At 54.7% G+C, this 22219-nt stretch overlaps 1 long non-coding RNA gene across 1 annotated transcript in view; it reads left to right on the top strand.

The window, feature by feature from the left end:
- LOC132822227 (uncharacterized) overlaps window positions 1–21841 on the top strand; it is a 36707-nt gene extending 14866 nt beyond the window's left edge. Inside the window, exon 3 of the long non-coding RNA XR_009645423.1 lies at window positions 21758–21841. This is a non-coding gene — a long non-coding RNA (uncharacterized LOC132822227). The remainder of the gene's footprint in view (window positions 1–21757) is intronic.
- Window positions 21842–22219: the final 378 nt, after the last annotated feature.

The following is a 22219-nucleotide window of genomic DNA, read 5'->3' as shown; positions in this document are numbered from 1 at the left end:
CACACAACCTCCACACAGCACCTCCACGCAACACCTCCACACACCCCCTCCACACAGCATCTCCACACACAACCTCCACACATCACCTCCACACAAAACCTCCACACAGCACCTCCACACACCAACTCCACACAGCACCTCCACACACCACCTCCACACACCACCTCCACATAGCACCTCCACAAAGCACCTCCACACATCACCTCCACTTAGTACCTCCACACAACACCTCCACACAGCACCTCCACACAGCACCTCCACACAGCGCCTCCACACAACACCTCCACACACCACCTCCACACACCACCTCTACACAGCACCTCCACACAGCATCTCCACACACAACCTCCACACAGCATCTCCACACAAAACCTCCACACAAAACCTCCACACACCAACTCCACACAGCACCTCCACACACCACCTCCACACACCACCTCCACATAGCACCTCCACAAAGCACCTCCACACATCACCTCCACTTAGTACCTCCACACAACACCTCCACACAGCACCTCCACACAGCACCTCCACACAGCGCCTCCACACAACACCTCCACACACCACCTCCACACACCACCTCTACACAGCACCTCCACACAGCATCTCCACACAGTAGCTCCACACACCGCCTAAACACAGCACCTCCACACAGCAACTCCACACACTGCCTCCACACAGCACCTCCACACAGCACCTCAACACACCACCTCTACACTGCACCTCCATTTAGCACCTCCACACAACACCTCCACACAGCACCTCCACACACCACCTCTGCACACCACCTCCACACACCACCTCCACATAGCACCTCCACACAACACCTCCACACAACACCTCTACACAGCACCTCCACACAACACCTTCACACACTACCTGCACACAGCGCCTCCACACACCGCCTCCACACAGCACCTCCACACAGCACCACCACACACCACCTCCACACAGCACCTCCACACAGCATCTCCACACAGCACCTCCACACATCACCTCCACACAACACCTCCACATAGCACCTCCACTTAGCACCACCACACACCACCTCCACACACCCCCTTCACACAGCACCTCCACACACAACCTCCACACAGCATCTCCACACACAACCTCCACACATCACCTCCACACAAAACCTCCACATAGCACCTCCACATAGCACCTCCACACACCAACTCCACACAGCACCTCCACACAGCATCTCCACACACCCCCTTCACACACCACCTCCACACACCACCTCCACACAGCACCTCCATACAGTACCTCCACAAAGCACCTCCACACATCACCTCCACTTAGTACCTCCACACAACACCTCCACACAGCACCTCCATACAGCACCTCCACACAGCACCACCACACAAAACTTCCACACAGCAACTCCACACACACCGCCTCCACACAGCACCTCCACACAGCGCCTCCACACAACACCTCCACACACCACCTCCACACACCACCTCTGCACAGCACCTCCACACAGCATCTCCACACAACACCTCCACACAGCACCTCCACACAGTAGCTCCACACACCGCCTAAACACAGCACCTCCACACAGCAACTCCACACACTGCCTCCACACAGCACCTCCACACAGCACCTCAACACACCACCTCTACACTGCACCTCCATTTAGCACCTCCACACACACCTCCACACAACACCTCCACACAGCATCTCCACACACCACCTCCACACAGCACCTCAACACAGCGCCTCCACACAACACCTCCACACAACACCTCCACACAGCACCTCCACACAGCATCTCCACACACCACCTCCACACACCACCTCCGCACTGCACCTCCACCAAGCACCTCTACAGAGCACTCCACTCAGCACCTCCACACACCACTTCCACAAACAACCTCTACACACCACCTCCACACATCACCTACACACCACCTCCACACAATGCCTCCACACAGCACCACCACACAACACCTCCAAACAAAACCTCCACACAGCACCTCCACACAACGGCTCCACACAGCACCTCCACACAGCACGTCTACACAGCACCTCCACACAGCACCTCCACACAGCACGTCTACACAGCAACTTCACAAAGCACCTCCACACACTACCTGCACACAGCGCCTCCACACAGCGCCTCCACACAGCGCCTCCACACACCGCCTCCACACAGCACCTCCACACAACACCTCCACACATCACCTCCACACACCACTTCCACTTAGCACCTCCACACAACACCTCCACACAGCACCTCCACACACCCCCTCCACACAGCATCTCCACACACCCCCTTCACACAGCACCTCCACACAGCACCTCCACACACACCACCTCCACACAACGCCACCACACCGCACCTCCACACAGCACCTCCACACAGCACCGCCACACAGCACCTCCACACAGCACCTCCACACATCACCTCTACGCAGCAACTCCACACACACCCACCACACAGCACCTCCACACAGCACCTCCAAACAAAACCTCCACACACCACATCCACACACCGCCTCCACACAGCTCCTCCACACCGTACCTCCACACACAACCTCCACACAGCGCCTCCACACACCGCCTTCCACACAGCAGCTCTACACAGCGCCTCCAAACAGCACCTCCACATACCGCCTGAACATAGCACCTCCACACAGCAGCGCAACACAGCACCTCCACACAGCGCCTCCACACACCGCCTCCACACAGCACCTCCACACAGCATCTCCACACAGCATCTCCACACAGCACCTCCACACACCAGCTCCACACAGCATCTCCACACAACACCTCCACACAACACCTTCACACACCACTTCCACACAGCACATCCACACAACAGCTCCACACAACACCTCCATACAGCATCTCCCAACAAAACCTCCACACACCGCCTCCACAAAGCACCTCCACACATCACCCATACATCACCTCCACACACTACCTCCACGCACCTCCTCCACACATCATCTGAACACAGCGCCTCCACACAGCACCTCCACACAGCACCTCCACACACTACCTGCACACAGCGCCTCCACACAGCACCTCCACACACAACCTCCACACAGCACCTCCACGCAACACCTCCACACACCCCCTCCACACAGCATCTCCACACACAACCTCCACACATCACCTCCACACAAAACCTCCACACAGCACCTCCACACACCAACTCCACACAGCACCTCCACACACCACCTCCACACACCACCTCCACATAGCACCTCCACAAAGCACCTCCACACATCACCTCCACTTAGTACCTCCACACAACACCTCCACACAGCACCTCCACACAGCACCTCCACACAGCGCCTCCACACAACACCTCCACACACCACCTCCACACACCACCTCTACACAGCACCTCCACACAGCATCTCCACACAGTAGCTCCACACACCGCCTAAACACAGCACCTCCACACAGCAACTCCACACACTGCCTCCACACAGCACCTCCACACAGCACCTCAACACACCACCTCTACACTGCACCTCCATTTAGCACCTCCACACAACACCTCCACACAGCACCTCCACACACCACCTCTGCACACCACCTCCACACACCACCTCCACATAGCACCTCCACACAACACCTCCACACAACACCTCTACACAGCACCTCCACACAACACCTTCACGCACCACCTCCACACAGCGCCTCCACACACCGCCTTCCACACAGCAGCTCTACACAGCGCCTCCAAACAGCACCTCCACATACCGCCTGAACATAGCACCTCCACACAGCAGCGCAACACAGCACCTCCACACAGCGCCTCCACACACCGCCTCCACACAGCACCTCCACACAGCATCTCCACACAGCATCTCCCAACAAAACCTCCACACACCGCCTCCACAAAGCACCTCCACACATCACCCATACATCACCTCCACACACCGCCTCCACGCACCTCCTCCACACATCATCTGAACACAGCGCCTCCACACAGCACCTCCACACAGCGCCTCCACACAGCACCTCCACACAGCACCTCCACACACCACCACCACACTGCACCTCCACACAGCATCTCCAAACACCCCCTCCACACAGCACCTCCACACACCGCCTCCACACACCACCTCCACACAGCACCTCCACACAGCACATCTACACAGCAACTCCACAAAGCACCTTCACACACTACCTGCACACAGCGCCTCCACACACCGCCTCCACACAGCACCTCCACACAGCACCACCACACACCACCTCCACACAGCACCTCCACACAGCATCTCCACACAGCACCTCCACACATCACCTCCACACAACACCTCCACATAGCACCTCCACTTAGCACCACCACACACCACCTCCACACACCCCCTTCACACAGCACCTCCACACACAACCTCCACACAGCATCTCCACACACAACCTCCACACATCACCTCCACACAAAACCTCCACATAGCACCTCCACATAGCACCTCCACACACCAACTCCACACAGCACCTCCACACAGCATCTCCACACACCCCCTTCACACACCACCTCCACACACCACCTCCACACAGCACCTCCATACAGTACCTCCACAAAGCACCTCCACACATCACCTCCACTTAGTACCTCCACACAACACCTCCACACAGCACCTCCATACAGCACCTCCACACAGCACCACCACACAAAACTTCCACACAGCAACTCCACACACACCGCCTCCACACAGCACCTCCACACAGCGCCTCCACACAACACCTCCACACACCACCTCCACACACCACCTCTGCACAGCACCTCCACACAGCATCTCCACACAACACCTCCACACAGCACCTCCACACAGTAGCTCCACACACCGCCTAAACACAGCACCTCCACACAGCAACTCCACACACTGCCTCCACACAGCACCTCCACACAGCATCTCCACACAGCACCTCCACACATCACCTCCACACAACACCTCCACATAGCACCTCCACTTAGCACCACCACACACCACCTCCACACACCACCTCCGCACTGCACCTCCACCAAGCACCTCTACAGAGCACTCCACTTAGTACCTCCACACAACACTTCCATACAGCACATCCTCATAGCACCTCCACACACCACCTCCACACACCCCCTCCACACAGCACCTCCACAAAGCACCTCCACACATCACCTCCACTTAGTACCTCCACACAGCACATCTACACAGCAACTCCACAAAGCACCTTCACACACTACCTGCACACAGCGCCTCCACACACCGCCTCCACACAGCACCTCCACACAGCACCACCACACACCACCTCCACACAGCACCTCCACACAGCATCTCCACACAGCACCTCCACACATCACCTCCACACAACACCTCCACATAGCACCTCCACTTAGCACCACCACACACCACCTCCACACACCCCCTTCACACAGCACCTCCACACACAACCTCCACACAGCATCTCCACACACAACCTCCACACATCACCTCCACACAAAACCTCCACATAGCACCTCCACATAGCACCTCCACACACCACCTCCACACAGCACCTCCACACAGCACCTCCACACACCGCCTTCACAAAGCACCTTCACACAGCACCTCCACTTAGTACCTCCACACAACACTTCCATACAGCACATCCTCATAGCACCTCCACACACCACCTCCACACACCCCCTCCACACAGCACCTCCACAAAGCACCTCCACACATCACCTCCACTTAGTACCTCCACACAACACTTCCATACAGCACATCCTCATAGCACCTCCACACAGCACCTCCACACAGCACCACCACACAAAACTTCCACACAGCACATCCACACAGCACCTCCACACAGCACCACCACACAACGGCTCCACACAGCAGCTCTACACAACACCTTTACATAGCACCTCCACACAGTGCCTCCACACACCACCTCCACACAACACCTCCACATAGCACCTCCACACACCACCAACACACAGCACCTCCACACAGCATCTCCACACACCCCCTCCACACAGCACCTCCACACAGCACCTTCACAGCGCCTCCACACACCACCACCACACAGCACCTCCACACAGCATCTCCACACAGCACGTCTACACAGCTCCTCCACACCGTACCTCCACACACAACCTCCACACAGCACCTCCACACACCGCCTCCACACAGCACCTCCACACAGCACCTCCACACAGCACCTACATACAGCACCTCCACACAGCATCTCCACACACCCCCTCCACACAGCACCTCCACACAGCACCTCCACACATCGCCTTCACAAAGCACCTTCACACATCACCTCCACTTAGTACCTCTACACAACACCTCCATACAGCACATCCTCATAGCACCTCCACACACCACCTCCACACACCACCTCTACACTGCACCTCCATTTAGCACCTCCACACACACCTCCACACACCACCTCCACACACCACCTCTACACTGCACCTCCATTTAGCACCTCCACACACACCTCCACACAACACCTCCACACAGCATCTCCACACACCACCTCCACACAGCACCTCAACACACCACCTCCGCACTGCACCTCCACCAAGCACCTCTACAGAGCACTCCACTCAGCACCTCCACACACCACTTCCACAAACAACCTCTACACACCACCTCCACACATCACCTACACACCACCTCCACACAATGCCTCCACACAGCACCACCACACAACACCTCCAAACAAAACCTCCACACAGCACCTCCACACAACGGCTCCACACAGCACCTCCACACAGCACCTCTACATAGCACCTCCACACAGCACCTCCACACAGCGCCTCCACACACCACCACCACACACCACCACCACAAAGCACCTCCACAAAGCACCTCCACACAGCACGTCTACACAGCAACTTCACAAAGCACCTCCACACACTACCTGCACACAGCGCCTCCACACAGCACCTCCACACACCGCCTCCACACAGCACCTCCACACACCACCTCCACACACCACCTCCACACAGCGCCTCCACACAGCGCCTCCACACAGCACCTCCACACAACACCTCCACACATCACCTCCACACACCACTTCCACTTAGCACCTCCACACAACACCTCCACACAGCACCTCCACACACCCCCTCCACACAGCATCTCCACACACCCCCTTCACACAGCACCTCCACACAGCACCTCCACACACACCACCTCCACACAACGCCACCACACCGCACCTCCACACAGCACCGCCACACAGCACCTCCACACAGCACCTCCACACAGCACCTCCAAACAAAACCTCCACACACCACATCCACACACCGCCTCCACACAGCTCCTCCACACCGTACCTCCACACACAACCTCCACACAGCACCTCCACACAGCACCTCCACACACCGCCTTCACAAAGCACCTTCACACATCACCTCCACTTAGTACCTCTACACAACACTTCCATACAGCACATCCTCATAGCACCTCCACACACCACCTCCACACACCCCCTCCACACAGCACCTCCACAAAGCACCTCCACACATCACCTCCACTTAGTACCTCCACACAACACTTCCATACAGCACATCCTCATAGCACCTCCATACAGCATCTCCACACAACGGCTCCACACAGCAGCTCTACACAACACCTTTACATAGCACCTCCACACAGTGCCTCCACACACCACCTCCACACAACACCTCCACATAGCACCTCCACACACCACCAACACACAGCACCTCCACACAGCATCTCCACACAGCACGTCTACACAGCTCCTCCACACCGTACCTCCACACACAACCTCCACACAGCACCTCCACACACCACCTCCACACACCACCTGCACAAAGCACCTCCACACACCGCCTCCACACAGCACCTCCACACACCGCCTCCACACAACACCTCCACACAGCACCTACATACAGCACCTCCACACAGCACCTCCACACAGCACCTCCACACACCACCTCCACACACCACCTCCACACACCGCCTCCACACAGCACCTCCACACAGCACCTCCACACACACCACCTCCACACAACGCCACCACACAGCACCTCCACACAGCTCCTCCACACAGCACCTCCACACAGCACCTCCAAACAAAACCTCCACACACAACCTCCACACAGCTCCTCCACACAGCACCTCCACACACCACCTCCACACAGCACCTCCACACAGCACCTCGACACACCACCTCCACACAGCGCCTCCACACAGCACCTCCACACACCGCCTTCACAAAGCACCTTCACACATCACCTCCACTTAGTACCTCTACACAACACTTCCATACAGCACATCCTCATAGCACCTCCACACAGCACCTCCATACAGCACCTCCACACAGCACCTCCACACAACGGCGCCACACAGCACCTCCACACAGCACGTCTACACAGCAACTTCACAAAGCACCTCCACACACTACCTGCACACAGCGCCTCCACACACCGCCTCCACACACCGCCTCCACACAGCACCTCCACACAACACCTCCACACATCACCTCCACACACCACTTCCACTTAGCACCTCCACACAACACCTCCACACAGCACCGCCACACAGCACCTCCACACAGCACCTCCACACATCACCTCTACGCAGCAACTCCACACACACCCACCACACAGCACCTCCACACAGCACCTCCAAACAAAACCTCCACACACCACATCCACACACCGCCTCCACACAGCTCCTCCACACCGTACCTCCACACACAACCTCCACACAGCTCCTCCACACAGCACCTCCACACAGCACCTCCACACACCGCCTTCACAAAGCACCTTCACACAGCACCTCCACTTAGTACCTCCACACAACACTTCCATACAGCACATCCTCATAGCACCTCCACACACCACCTCCACACACCCCCTCCACACAGCACCTCCACAAAGCACCTCCACACATCACCTCCACTTAGTACCTCCACACAACACTTCCATACAGCACATCCTCATAGCACCTCCACACAGCACCTCCACACAGCACCACCACACAAAACTTCCACACAGCACATCCACACAGCACCTCCACACAGCACCACCACACAACGGCTCCACACAGCAGCTCTACACAACACCTTTACATAGCACCTCCACACAGTGCCTCCACACACCACCTCCACACAACACCTCCACATAGCACCTCCACACACCACCAACACACAGCACCTCCACACAGCATCTCCACACACCCCCTCCACACAGCACCTCCACACAGCACCTTCACAGCGCCTCCACACACCACCACCACACAGCACCTCCACACACCCCCTCCACACAGCACCTCCACACAGCACCTTCACAGCGCCTCCACACACCACCACCACACAGCACCTCCACACAGCATCTCCACACACCCCCTCCACACAGCACCTCCACACAGCACCTCCACACACCGCCTTCACAAAGCACCTTCACACATCACCTCCACTTAGTACCTCCACACAACACTTCCATACAGCACATCCTCATAGCACCTCCACACAGCACCTCCACACACCGCCTCCACACAGCACCTCCACACAGCACCTCCACACAGCACCTACATACAGCACCTCCACACAGCATCTCCACACACCCCCTCCACACAGCACCTCCACACAGCACCTCCACACACCGCCTTCACAAAGCACCTTCACACATCACCTCCACTTAGTACCTCTACACAACACCTCCATACAGCACATCCTCATAGCACCTCCACACACCACCTCCACACACCACCTCTACACTGCACCTCCATTTAGCACCTCCACACACACCTCCACACACCACCTCCACACACCACCTCTACACTGCACCTCCATTTAGCACCTCCACACACACCTCCACACAACACCTCCACACAGCATCTCCACACACCACCTCCACACAGCACCTCAACACACCACCTCCGCACTGCACCTCCACCAAGCACCTCTACAGAGCACTCCACTCAGCACCTCCACACACCACTTCCACAAACAACCTCTACACACCACCTCCACACATCACCTACACACCACCTCCACACAATGCCTCCACACAGCACCACCACACAACACCTCCAAACAAAACCTCCACACAGCACCTCCACACAACGGCTCCACACAGCACCTCCACACAGCACCTCTACATAGCACCTCCACACAGCACCTCCACACAGCGCCTCCACACACCACCACCACACACCACCACCACAAAGCACCTCCACAAAGCACCTCCACACAGCACATCTACACAGCAACTTCACAAAGCACCTCCACACACTACCTGCACACAGCGCCTCCACACAGCGCCTCCACACAGCGCCTCCACACACCGCCTCCACACAGCACCTCCACACACCACCTCCACACACCACCTCCACACAGCGCCTCCACACAGCGCCTCCACACAGCACCTCCACACAACACCTCCACACATCACCTCCACACACCACTTCCACTTAGCACCTCCACACAACACCTCCACACAGCACCTCCACACACCCCCTCCACACAGCATCTCCACACACCCCCTTCACACAGCACCTCCACACAGCACCTCCACACACACCACCTCCACACAACGCCACCACACCGCACCTCCACACAGCACCGCCACACAGCACCTCCACACAGCACCTCCACACAGCACCTCCAAACAAAACCTCCACACACCACATCCACACACCACCTCCACACAGCTCCTCCACACCGTACCTCCACACACAACCTCCACACAGCACCTCCACACAGCACCTCCACACACCGCCTTCACAAAGCACCTTCACACATCACCTCCACTTAGTACCTCTACACAACACTTCCATACAGCACATCCTCATAGCACCTCCACACACCACCTCCACACACCCCCTCCACACAGCACCTCCACAAAGCACCTCCACACATCACCTCCACTTAGTACCTCCACACAATACTTCCATACAGCACATCCTCATAGCACCTCCATACAGCATCTCCACACAACGGCTCCACACAGCAGCTCTACACAACACCTTTACATAGCACCTCCACACAGTGCCTCCACACACCACCTCCACACAACACCTCCACATAGCACCTCCACACACCACCAACACACAGCACCTCCACACAGCATCTCCACACAGCACGTCTACACAGCTCCTCCACACCGTACCTCCACACACAACCTCCACACAGCACCTCCACACACCACCTCCACACTCCACCTGCACAAAGCACCTCCACACACCGCCTCCAAACAGCACCTCCACACACCGCCTCCACACAACACCTCCACACAGCACCTCCACACAGCACCTCCACACAGCACCTACATACAGCACCTCCACACAGCATCTCCACACACCCCCTCCACACAGCACCTCCACACAGCACCTCCACACACCACCTCCACACACCACCTCCACACACCGCCTCCACACAGCACCTCCACACAGCACCTCCACACACACCACCTCCACACAACGCCACCACACAGCACCTCCACACAGCTCCTCCACACAGCACCTCCACACAGCACCTCCAAACAAAACCTCCACACACAACCTCCACACAGCTCCTCCACACAGCACCTCCACACACCACCTCCACACAGCACCTCGACACACCACCTCGACACACCACCTCCACACAGCGCCTCCACACAGCACCTCCACACACCGCCTTCACAAAGCACCTTCACACATCACCTCCACTTAGTACCTCTACACAACACTTCCATACAGCACATCCTCATAGCACCTCCACACAGCACCTCCATACAGCACCTCCACACAGCACCTCCACACAACGGCTCCACACAGCAGCTCTACACAACACCTCTACATAGCACCTCCACACAGTGCCTCCACACACCACCTCCACACAACACCTCTACATAGCACCTCCACACAGCACCTCCACACACCCCCTCCACACAACACCTCTACACAGCACCTCCACACAGCACCTTCACAGCGCCTCCACACACCACCACCACACAGCATCTCCACACACCCCCTCCACACAGCACCTCCACTTAGCACCTCCACACACCCCCTCCACACATCACCTCCACACACCACCTCTACACATCACCTCCACACACCACCTCTACACATCACCTCCACACATCACCTCCACACAGCACCTCCACTTAGCACCTCCACACACCACCTCCACACAGCACCTCCACACAGCACCTCCACACACCACCTCGACACAGCACCTCCACACAGCACCTCCACTTAGCACCTCCACACACCACCTCCACACAGCACCTCGACACACCACCTCCACACACCCCCTCCACACAGCACGTCCACTTAGCACCTCCACACACCACCTCCACACACCACCTCCACACACCACCCCCACACACCCCCTCCACACAGCACCTCCACACACCACCTCGACACACCACCACCACACACCACCCCCACACACCCCCTCCACACAGCACCTCCACACACCACCTCGACACACCACCTCCACACACCACCTCGACACACCACCCCCACACACCCCCTCCACACAGCACCTCCACTTAGCACCTCCACACACCACCTCCACACACCACCTCGACACACCACCCCCACACACCCCCTCCACACAGCACCTCCACACACCACCTCGACACACCACCACCACACACCACCCCCACACACCCCCTCCACACACCCCCTCCACACAGCACCTCCACACACCACCTCCACACACCACCTCGACACACCACCCCCACACACCCCCTCCACACAGCACCTCCACACAACACCTCCACACACCACCCCCACACACCACCCCCACACACCCCCTCCACACAGCACCTCCACACACCACCTCGACACACCACCCCCACACACCCCCTCCACACAGCACCTCCACACACCACCTCGACACACCACCCCCACACACCCCCTCCACACACCACCCCCACACACCCCCTCCACACAGCACCTCCACACAGCACCTCCACACACCACCTCGACACACCACCCCCACACACCCCCTCCACACAGCACCTCCACACACCACCTCGACACACCACCCCCACACACCACCCCCACACACCCCCTCCACACAGCACCTCCTCACACTACCCCCACACACCACCCCCACACACCCCCTCCACACAGCACCTCCTCACACTACCCCCACACAGCGCCTCCACATTAGATTTAGAACAGGAATGAGGACAATTTCGTTCTCTGAGCTGCATCAGTCTTTCTGAAAACGTCATGGTTGAAGTAGACTCTTTGAATATTTTTAAAGCCGGGGTTGAAAGTTAATTAACATAGAAACTGGAAGCAAGAGTATGCCATTCGGCCCCTCAAGCCTGCTACACCATTCAATACGATCATGGCTGGTCCTCTATCTCAATCCCATATTCCCACTTTCCCTCCATTCCCACTTGATCCATTTAGAATCTAAAAGAAAATCTGTTTTTAAATATGCTCAGTGAGAATGTGTCCACAGCCTCCTGTCGTTGTCTGTTCCACAGCTTCACTAACCTCTAAACGAAGAATTTCTTCCTACCCTGCATCCTGTGACTGTGTCCCCTGGGTTTTGACTCTCTAACCAGGAGAAACACCCTCCCTGTGTCTAGTCTGTCCAGCCCTATTAGAATTTTATACATTTCAATCTGATCCCTCTAATCCTTTTAAACTCTAGTGAATACAGGCCCAGTCAAACCAATCTCTCCTCCTACAGCAGTCCTCTCATCCCCAGTCTCAGCCCGAGTAAACCTGTGCTGCAACTCCCATTCAGGCAGGAATATCCTTTCTTAGATAGATAGTCAAAACTGCACTCAAGAGTCGAAATGTAGTCTCACCAAGGCCCTGTATAAATGCAGTAAAACCTCCCAACTTCTGAATTGAATCCTCTTGAATAAAGGCTAATACTATAAACTATTTACCTTCTTCATTCTCACTGTAGCTGCCTGTAAACTAAATGGTGCATAAAAACATGGAGATCCCTTTGTACACCCACATTTCTCAAAATATCACCAATGAAATAAAACCCTACTTTTCTGTTTTTCATATTTAGTCATATTATACTGCATCCAATGTGTGTTTACCCACTCTCTCACTCAACCCATCTCGAAGATCCTGAAGTTAACACGCCTCCTCCTCACAATCCTGACTTGTTTCATATCATCAACAAACTTGGAAATAATGCATTTTGTTCCCCAATCCAGGTCATTTATATTTAACGTGAATAGCTGGGGCCTGAGCACTGATCCCTGCCGTACCCCTGTCATCAGTTAATCAGGGAGGAGAAAGTGAGATGCTGGAGATCAGAGCTGAAAATGTGTTGCTGGAAAAGCGCAGCAGGTCAGGCAGCATCCAAGGAACAGGAGAGTCAACGTTTCGGGCATAAGCCCTTCTTCAGGAATGAGGAAAGTGTGTCCAGCAGGCTAAGGTAAAAGGTAGGGAGGAGGGACTTGGGGGAGGGACGTTGGAGATGCGATAGGTGGAAGGAGGTCAAGGTGAGGGTGATAGGCCGGAGTGGGGTGGGGGCGGAGAGGTCAGGAAGAAGATTGCAGGTTAGGAAGGTGGTGCTGAGTTCAAGGGTTTGGGACTGAGACAAGATGGGGGGAGGGAAAATGAGGAAACTGGAGAAATCTGAGTTCATCTCGTGTGGTTGGAGGGTTCCTAGGCGGACGATGAGGCTCTCTTCCACCAGGCGCCATGTTGCTATGGTCTGGCGATGGAGGAGGCCAAGGACCTGCATGTCCTTGGGGGAGTGGGAGGGGGAGTTGAAGAGTTGAGCCACGGGGTGGTTGGGTTGGTTGGTCCGGGTGTCCCAGAGGTGTTCTCTGAAACGTTCCGCAAATAGGCAGCCTGTCTCCCCAATATAGAGGAGGCCACATCGGGTGCATCGGGTGCAGTAAATGATGTGTGTGGAGGTGCAGGTGAATTTGTGGCGGATATGGAAGGATCCCTTGGGGCCTTGGAGAGAAGTGAGGGGGGAGGTGTGGGCGCAAGTTTTGCATTTCTTGTGGTTGCAGGGGAAGGTGCCGGGAGTGGAGGTTGGGTTGGTGGGGGGGTGTGGACCTGACGAGGGAGTCACGGAGGGAATGGTCTTTTCAGAACGCTGATAGGGGAGGGGAGGTAAATATATCTCTGGTGGTGGGGTCCGTTTGGAGGTGGCGGAAATGACAGCGGATGATACGCTGTAAATGGAGGTTGGTGGGGTGGTAGGTGAGGACCAGTGGGGTTCTGTCTTGGTGGCGGTTGGAGGGGAGGGGCTCAAGGGCGGAGGAGCGGGAAGTGGAGGAGATGCGGTGGAGGGCATCGTCGATCACGTCTGGGGGGAATCTGCGGTCCTTGAAGAAGGAGACCATCTGAGCTGTACGGTATTGGAACTGGTCCTCCTGGGAGCAGATGCGGCGGAGACGAAGGAATTGGGAATATGGGATGGCGTTTTTACAGGGGGCAGGGTGAGAGGAGGTGTAGTCCAGGTAGCTGTGGGAGTCAGTCGGTTTATAGTAGATGTCTGTGTTGATTTGGTTGCGAGATAGAAATGGAGAGGTCTAGGAAGGGGGGGGGGAGGAGTCTGAGATGGTCCAGGTAAATTTGAGGTCAGGATGGAAGGTGTTGGTAAAGTGGATGAACTGTTCAACCTCCTCGTGGGAGCACGAGGCAGAGCCGATACAGTCATCGATGTAGCGGAGGAAAAGGTGGGGGGTGGTGCCAGTGTAGTTGTGGAAGATGGACTGTTCCACATATCCTACGAAGAGGCAGGCATAGCTGGGGCCCATGCGGGTGCCCATGGCAACTCCTTTAGTTTGGAGGAAGTGGGAGGATTGGAAAGAGAAGTTATTCAGGGTGAGGACCAGTTCAGTCAGTCGAAGGAGGGTGTCAGTGGAAGGATACTGGTTGGTGCGGCGGGAAAGGAAGAAGCGGAGGGCTTTGAGTCCTTCGTGATGGGGGATGGAGGTGTACAGGGACTGGATGTCCATAGTGAAAATTAGGCATTGGGGACCGGGGAAGCGAAAATCATGGAGGAGGTGGAGGGCGTGGGTGGTGTCCCGAACGTAGGTGGGGAGTTCTTGGACTAAAGGGGACAGAACCGTGTCGAGGTACGCGGAGATGAGTTCTGTGGGGCAGGAGCAGGCTGAAACAATGGGTCGGCCGGGGCATTCAGGTTTGTGGATTTTGGGCAGGAGGTAGAAACGGGCGGTGCAGGGTTGTGGGACTATGAGGTTGGAGGCGGTGGATGGGAGATCCCCTGAGGTGATGAGGTTATGGATGGTCTGGGAGATGATGGTTTGGTGGTGGGAGGTGGGGTCATGGTCAAGGGGGCAGTAGGAGGAGGTGTCCGTGAGCTGGCGTTTACCCTCAGCGGTGTAAAGGTCGGTGCGCCAAACTACTACCGTCAGGCAGGACTGTGAATTTGAGTTTACAATCAGATCAATTCTAACCTCTTGAATAGCTGAATGGCCTGCTATTGCTACTTATTTGTCCTGAAGGAGGGTTACACACAAAACGTCGTCTTCTGCACCTCCTGATGCTGCCTGCCTTGCTGTGTCCCTCTCCCTCCTGATGCTGCCTGCCTTGCTGTGTCCCCCTCCCTCCTGATACTGCCTGCCTTGCTGTGTTCCCCCAGCCTCCTGATTGTCTACTTTGGATTCCAGCATCCGTTGTTGTTTTTGTCTCTAACCTCATTTGTATCTGTCTATGTTGGTCTGCGATAGGATGAACTGTTTGTTATGATCTGAAGTGTCCTCCTGAAAATAAATTCCATCGTAACTTCAAAAGGGAACTGTTTATAAAACATGTATATATCTGAAAGGGAACATGTTTAGAGTAATGAAGAAATCGAACAGGAGATCAAAATAGGTCAAGGGTCGTTTTCTGTGTTTAAGATCCTGTGCCCCTCGGTAACTCGCTCCTGAATGCTGCAGCTCATTTTGTGAATCCTGTTTCTGTGACCTGTGCCAGACTTTATATCCTACAGCTGACTGTGAGTGGGGTGGGCAGGGGTGTGGGGGGAGAGGGCTGGTTAAACAGGAGGCACTGAATAAATCCCACTTCTTTTTGATCCACGCTGTTTAACATGAGGAAATGGCCCGGAAGCCTGGCTGGAAGAGCAGGAAGCAATGCGACTTGGTGAAGCCAGAGAAGGTGAAAGACTAGCTGCGTGTTTGGACAGGAGCGGGACAGAGACCAGCTTCCTGGCAAATCCTTGGAAGGTTGAGTGTTTGTATTTCGAGCCTGCACACTGACCTTTTCAGATTGTAAACAGCAACATCAGGCTAAAAGGACTTCTTCAGAAACCCTTGCAGTTTTTTGTTTGTCTTGTTGCTGTGTTCCTGTGAGGATTCCATAGAATAGAACCACATAATCCCTACATTGAGGAAACAGGCCATTTGGCCCATTAACCCTCTGAAGAGTAACCCACTCAGACCTGTTCCCGTACATTGACCCTCTGGCTCATGTCCTAACCTACACATCCTGGAACACAATGGGCAAGTTAGCAATTCACCTTAGCTGCACATCTTTGGATTTCCAGAAGAAACCCATGCAGACACAGGGAGAACATGCAAACTCCACACAGACAGTCACCCATGGCTGGGATTGAACCCAGGTCCCCGCCACCAGGAGGCAGCAGTGCTAACCACTGAGCCACCATGCCACCCTCTTTCTGATTCCTTGTGGTTCAGTTGTACCTCACTGGGTGTCACACACACTCTCTCCAGTTCTTTATTCATTCACAGGATGTGGGCACCTCTGGCTAAGTCAGCGTTTGCTGCCCATTCCCAGTTACCGAGAAGGCTGTTAAGAGACAACCGCATTGCTGCAGGTCTGGACTCACATGTCGGCCAGACCGGGTAAGGATGGCGGTTTTCCCTCCCTGAAAGGCAAGAGTAAACCAGATGATTGCGTCACTTTGAGTCTGAAGGTTGTGAGTTCAACTCCCCATGCTAGAGAGCTGAAGCTATTGTCGCAGCTACCCTCCCAGTGCAGTGCTGAGGGAGTGCTGCATTGGCTGAGGTGCTGATGTCCAGTCGGGATGCCTGCCCCCTCAGGGGGCTGTGAAAGATCCTGTGGCCTCTCCTGTTATTATGAAGGGGCGCTCTCGCTGGGGTTCTGGTCAAAGCGTACCCCTTGCTCAGCACCACAAAAATAAACCAGGCGAGACACTGGGTCATTGCTGCTGTTTGTGGAATTGGTGACAGCCCATCGCCCTCACTTTGATGTTGCTTAGTTGGAAATGCAGTGGTCCAACAAGATCCCACAGGGGTTATTTTAGATAAATGCGAGGTGCTGCATTTTGGGAAAGCAAATCTTAGCAGGACTTATACACTTAATGGTAATGTCCGAGGGAGTGTTGCTGAACAAAGAGACCTTGGAGTTCAGGTTCATAGCTCCTTGAAAGTGGAGTTGCAGGTAGATAGGATAGTGAAGAAGGCGTTTGGTATGCTTTCCTTTATTGGTCAGAGTATTGAGTACAGTAGTTGGGAGGTCATGTTGCGGCTGTACAGGACATTGGTTAGGCCACAGTTGGAATATTGCGCGCAATTCTGGTCTCCTTCCTATCGGAAAGATGTTGTGAAACTTGAAAGGGTTTAGAAAAGATCTACAAGGATGTTGGAGGGTTTGAGCTATAGGGAGAGGCTGAATAGGCTGGGGCTGTTTTCCCTGGAGCGTCAGAAGATGAGGAGTGACCTTATAGAGGTTTATAAAATCATGAGGGGCATGAATAGGGTAAATAGACAAGGTCTTTTCCCTGGGGTTGGGGGAGTCCAGAACTAGAGGGCATTGTTTTGGGGTGAGAGGGGAAAGATATAAAAGAGACCTGAGGGGCAACTTTTTCACACAGAGGGTGGTACATGTATGGAATGAGCTGCCAGAGGAGGTGGTGGAGATAAAAACAATGACTGCAGATGCTGGAAACCAGATTCTGGATCAGTGGTGCTGGAAGAGCACAGCAGTTCAGGCATCATGGGCATTCCTGATGAAGGGCTTTTGCCCGAAACATCAATTTTGCTGCTCGTTGGATGCTGCCTGAACTGCTGTGCTCTTCCAGCACCACTGATCCAGAGGAAGTGGTGGAGGCTGGTATAATTGCAACATTAAAAGGCATTTGGATGGGTATAAGATTAGGAAGGAGTTGGAGGGATATGGGCCGGGTGCTGACAGGTGAGTCTAGATTGGATTGGAATATCTGGTCGGCATGGATGAGTTGGACCGGAGGGTCTCTTTCCATGCTGTACATCTCTATGACTCTAAAATAGACAAACAGTGACCAAGGTTAATGATGTTGGGGGTGGGTGTTGTGGTTTACTACAAAACCCATTTCCCACCACACTAGCCACCGCCCTCAGTTCCCACATCTGGTTGTGGCCAGGGACAGAGAGAGACCCTCCCTACACGGTTACTGGGAGGGACAGAGGTCACCTCCTGGTACGGTGTTCCCACAGCTAAACAACTGACTGCACACTCACACGTGGTGGACTATCACCCTCTGCCAAGTCAGTCTTGGACGAGGAAAAGGGAATCGATAAGGAAGTGGAGTTGAGGGTGATCAGGTCAGCCATGGTCTGAGTGACTATCCGATGTCTCACAGCCTCAGACCTGGATCCACACAGGAGAGGAGAGGGAGTGGGGGATAAAGCATGGAAAAATAAGGAGAGGCGGACAAATGACCAGAAAGGAACAACAACTGACAGGAAAAACTGGCAATATCCAGTCACCAGCAGGTTCGGCATGTTTAGTTTCCAGTTTCTTTCTGCTCTCTCTGATCAGGAATTTTTCCAACTGACAGTTCAAGGTTTTCACTTCATTTAACAGGACAAAGCATTACTGATCCAACTGTACACAAGCGACAATATCAAAGATTTCTTTATTCAACAGTTGAATCACAGCAAAACAATCACAGGGGAGATAGACACCGTGTAATCACCTGGACTCCGGGATATTACTGTCACCCAGAGCCAGAGGAATGAATGGATTGCAAACAACAGGAAGCCCCTGTGTTCCACCATCCCTTTCATCTCCTTTAAATACATTCAAACCCAAAGAGAAATGTGTAAAATAAATAGAGACAGGGAATGAGGAGGAGTTCCTGCTCAGTTCCTCAACTGTTCACATGTCTTCAATCAAACCATATTCATGAGCAAGAGTTTCACAAATATGGTTCACATTCTCACCTGACGCATTTCAATACAGACCCCCTCCTGGGTCTGCAATAAATACCCCAGAAAGAGAGTGCTGAGGGAGTGCCACACTGTCAGAGGGTCAGTGCTGAGGGAGTGCCACACTGTCGGACGGTCAGTGCTGAGGGAGTGCCACACTGTCGGACGGTCAGTGCTGAGGGAGTGCCGCACTGTCAGAGGGTCAGTGCTGAGGGAGTGCCACACTGTCAGAGTGTCAGTGCTGAGGGAGTGCCACACTGTCAGAGGGTCAGTGCTGAGGGAGTGCCACACTGTCAGAGGGTCAGTGCTGAGGGAGTGCCGCACTGTCAGAGGGTCAGTGCTGAGGGAGTGCCGCACTGTCAGAGGGTCAGTGCTGAGGGAGTGCCACACTGTCAGAGGGTCAGTGCTGAGGGAGTGCCACACTGTCGGACGGTCAGTGCTGAGGGAGTGCCACACTGTCAGAGGGTCAGTGCTGAGGGAGTGCCGCACTGTCAGAGGGTCAGTGCTGAGGGAGTGCCGCACTGTCGGACGATCAGTGCTGAGGGAGTGCTGCACTGTCAGAGGGTCAGTGCTGAGGGAGTGCCGCACTGTCGGACGGTCAGTGCTGAGGGAGTGCCGCACTGTCGGAGGGTCAATGCTGAGGGAGCGCCGCACTGTCAGAGGGTCAGTGCTGAGGGAGCGCCGCACTGTCAGAGGGTCAGTGCTGAGGGAGTGCTGCACTGTCGGAGGGTCAGTACTGAGGGAGTGCTGCACTGTCAGAGTGTCAGTGCTGAGGGAGTGCTGCACTGTGTATACTTCCTCAATACTGACCCTCCGACAGTGCGGCACTCCCTCAGCACTGACCCTCTGACAGTGCGGTACTCCCTCAGTACAGACCCTCCGATAGTGCGGCACTCCCTCAGTACTGACCCTCTGACAATGTGGCACTCCCTCAGCTGGAGTAGGCCATGTGACCCATAAAGCTCTATTTTATTCAGCCCTGAATATATTCTTGGATTCAGCCACCACACTCCCGAGAGAACACAGTTTTCTCCAACCCCCTGACATTGTGCTTTGCTGCTGCAATGTAGGGAAACTAATCGTCAGTTTGAGTACAGCAAAACCCCACCAAACAGCTGATTGTTTGTAAAAAGGTCACTTGAATTTAGTGATGTTGATTGAAGCATATATATTCACCAGAACAACACAGAGGATCCTACAAAATCCTGTTGTGGAATCATTGGTTTATGTCTCTCGGAAAGGGCAGGCACAGTCTCCGTTACGTTTACCAAAAAGGCTTGTCCTTTCAGCATATAGAATATGAATGTCATAGAGTCGTAGAACTGTCCAGCACAGAAACAGACCCTTTGGTCCAACTCGTCCATGCCGACCCGACATCCCAATCTCATCTCGTCCCATTTGCCAGCACTCTGCCCGTATCCCTCCAAACCCTTCCTATTCATATACCCATCCAGGTGCCTTTTAAATGTTGTAATTGTACCAGCCTCCACCACTTCCTCTGGCAGCTCATTCCATACACGTACCACCCTCTGTGTGAAAAAGCTGCCCCTCAGGTCCATTTGAAATCTTTTCCCTCTCATCATAAAGCTACACTTTCCAGTTTTGGACTCCCCAACCCTGGGAGAAGAAACTGGATTGTTTGGGCAAAATGGGCCTATTTCTGTAAATGTGTAATTATGTAATCCTGTTAATGTTCTCACTCAGGTGGAAGTGCATGATCTGTCGGAGTCACATTATCAAAGTCTCCTGTTTGACCGCTTGGTGACCTGGAGCAGCTCAGAAAGAACAGGTACACTGATAGGGTGAGATCCTGAACACCAGCTCAGGGACCACTGCTGTCTGCGAGTTCCTCCCCCAGCTGCTCACCATCCTGACTTGGAAGTATATCACCGTTCCTTCAGTGTCGCTGGGTTAAAATCCTGGAATTGCCTCCCTCAGGGCATTGTGGGGCTACCTACAGCACACGGCCTGCAGCAGTTCAAGAAAGCAGCTCACCCCCACCTTCTAAAACACAGCTAGGACTGGCAATAACTACCAGCTCAGCCAGTGGCACCTACATCCCATAAATGAATTTAAAATAAACAGACCTACTGGGTTTGGTGACCTACCCCTGGCCTGTAAATTCGATGCAATTAGCTGTGCTTGTCAGTTTCCCAACCCCTGGCC

The sequence above is a fragment of the Hemiscyllium ocellatum genome, chromosome 14 (assembly GCF_020745735.1).
Source record: "Hemiscyllium ocellatum isolate sHemOce1 chromosome 14, sHemOce1.pat.X.cur, whole genome shotgun sequence".
NCBI lineage: Eukaryota > Metazoa > Chordata > Chondrichthyes > Orectolobiformes > Hemiscylliidae > Hemiscyllium > Hemiscyllium ocellatum.
Note: the sequence above shows the minus strand (reverse complement) of the source record. Positions and strands in the feature narration are given on the sequence as shown.